Source organism: Poecilia reticulata, linkage group LG19 (genome assembly GCF_000633615.1).
Source record: "Poecilia reticulata strain Guanapo linkage group LG19, Guppy_female_1.0+MT, whole genome shotgun sequence".
Classification (NCBI taxonomy): domain Eukaryota; kingdom Metazoa; phylum Chordata; class Actinopteri; order Cyprinodontiformes; family Poeciliidae; genus Poecilia; species Poecilia reticulata.
The window spans coordinates 25,852,496-25,855,004 of NC_024349.1; the positions used below are offsets into that span (position 1 = coordinate 25,852,496).

Consider the following 2,509-nt stretch of genomic DNA (forward strand, 5'->3'; position numbering starts at 1 on the left):
ACTATAAACATATCTTCTATAAACATATCTTTTAGGAATAAATCTGCTCTGATAGTGAAACGCTCGGAGCAACAGAAACACTTGCAATCCGGCTTAAAAAAGAGGCAATTTTTTATTTTTTATTTTCCTAAAACGAAAAAAAAGAAAGGCTTAGCCTGGCGATGGCGCTAGTAAAGCATGGTGGGCCGCCAGGCCTATTATACACTGGGGGAAACCCTGAAATACCTTGGATCATTCCTGGACAGTCAGCTCAGTTTTGCTGAAAACACTGACTACATTTTTAAGAAACGTCACTCTGTCTTTTAAGAAGACCAGTGATCTTGGGGTTACCTAACAAGTGCAACTCGTGCAAAACCTCTAGTTAGTTAGAGGTAACATTAGCTAACATTACCTCTAGTTAAGTAATGTTAACATTTTAACAATAAGTTAAAATGTTAAAACTTAAAAATTTAACTTAAGTTTTAAGTCATCTCAAGTTTTAACTGTCGAGTGCTTTAGCTTTTCATCTCGGTTGGTTTGGTCACATGAGCTGCAGACTAACAGACAATCTTTTAAGAATATTTGGAACGGCAGGAAAAAAAGTAGGTAAACAGTGGTGAAACCAAAAACAACTCTTGTCTCAACTGTTTGCTGAAAGAACATGGAAGACGGCAAAAAATATTTTAGCAGAGAGCATCCATCCTCTTTTTTTCGTCAGTTTGAGCTCATGAAGGCGTTACTGTGTTCCTCTGGTAACATCTATTAGAAGCCATTCATTGACAGTGCAATAATTATTCTTAGCCAAATTAAATAATAACATTTACCTGTAGCATACTAAGTGTTTACTTGATGCACAAATTGTTGATATTGTGATTCTATTAATGAGTTTTATTTTATTGTTTTAGAGTCAAAGAAAAAATTTCCACCATGGAAGACTAAATAGTTTAATCATATTTTTTCCTATAGGACTCTACCAACAAAACAAAAATGTGGGTTATTGCTTGTTTAACAACCCTGGTTATTCATCTGTGAACCTAATTAGTTTGTTCGTTATTTACTTTTGCTCAATTCAATTTCTTGTGTATACTGTTAGGTTCTGGGTGGAGGTCAGGTTTGTTTTTCTCCTCTAGATGGAGTCCTGGAGATGGCTGCATGGGGGACAGATCTTTTACATCAACGACACACCGGTCGGCAATTACACCCTTACCGGCAGCTTAAGAGAGGCGGTTACCAACACTTCGACGCCAGTTAGTTGACTATTATGGTATTCTCGTGGCCCTCTAGCCCTCGTTGAAGCTGTGTCTTCCTTGTAGTGCTCATCTAGTAATCCGACCCTTTTTGGATCTCTGTTTTTTGCAGAAAGTCCCAGAGCGTCCGGTTCGCCAAGCCCTGGCCGACTTGTCCGTTCCCCGAAGAATTAACGAACTGGACCCCAGAATCTCTGTCTCCCTCCCAGGCGTCACTAGACCACTACCACCGTAAGTTCTCCCTTTTGTTATCTGGAGCAACGCTGATTTCCCACCAGCCTTATACTCACCATCTTCCCTGTTCTTGTTCTTAGTGTGCTGTTGCTGCCGCTGCCCGCCGCTCGAACCAGTCCTTTTTTTCCACCTCACAATAAACCTGTTAAACTTTTCTGTTTCTCCTGCCTGTGTTCTTGCATGTGGGTTAACCGTATCACACCCGATATGACATATACATTGTATATGGTATTTTTATTGTTGTTGATAATGTTGTTTTTCATGTCTTATTTCTTTTGTTCCTCCTATAATTGATGGAGCTATATAGATATTATTTATAATGTATAAAGGTGTTGTTTGTCACCTAATTGGCTCTACATCCTGAAGAAAAATATGGTATTTTAGAAGATAATTTCTTTCACCTTGCCAGTAATGGCGAAATTAATAGCAAATAATAAATATTTCGTGGTATTCTTGTTTAGTGACATCATTATATTAGTTGTGTTACCATCCCCACGCCGTTCTGTCAGTGCTGTAACGTTTAGAGATTCACTTTATCAACTTTAATAAAACAGCATTTAAGTGTTAGAAAACCATCATTACTCGTTGTTAATTCACTATTCCCTGACTCTGTATATAATAAACAGCCTCCGATCGGAGAGTAAACCAGCTAGCAGCAGTTTTTGCCACATTTGGGAACATATATACATCGCTGATTGTCAGTGCTGTAACGTTGAGAGGTTCACTTTCTGTATCAACTTTAATAAAACAGCATTTAAGTGTTAGCCGTTATTAGTCATTGTCAATTTACCATTCTCCAACTATATCCAAAGGAACCAGCCTCCGATGGGAGAGTAAACCAGCTAGCAGCAGCTTTAGCCAGTTAGGAAACATACAGGTACGCCGCTGCCTTTCAGTGCTGTGTTAAGTTTTACTAAAATCACTTACATCTTCCAACTGTTGGGAATGGAAATTCCGATCGATGAATCATAATTTGTATTGACACACGGAGCATAAAATCAGCAAAGAAAAGCATTCAGACTTTACTTATTTTATTCACTTTCAGCGCT

The 2,509-nt window shown here is 38.4% G+C and overlaps 1 long non-coding RNA gene across 1 annotated transcript; it reads left to right on the forward strand.

Annotated features, from left to right (window-relative positions):
• The first annotated feature begins 222 nt into the window (after nt 1–222).
• LOC103482150 (uncharacterized) lies at nt 223–1,614 on the forward strand. Its single transcript, XR_536396.1, has 3 exons — nt 223–1,226; nt 1,339–1,457; nt 1,541–1,614. It is a non-coding gene; the product is annotated as an uncharacterized LOC103482150 (long non-coding RNA).
• Nucleotides 1,615–2,509: the final 895 nt, after the last annotated feature.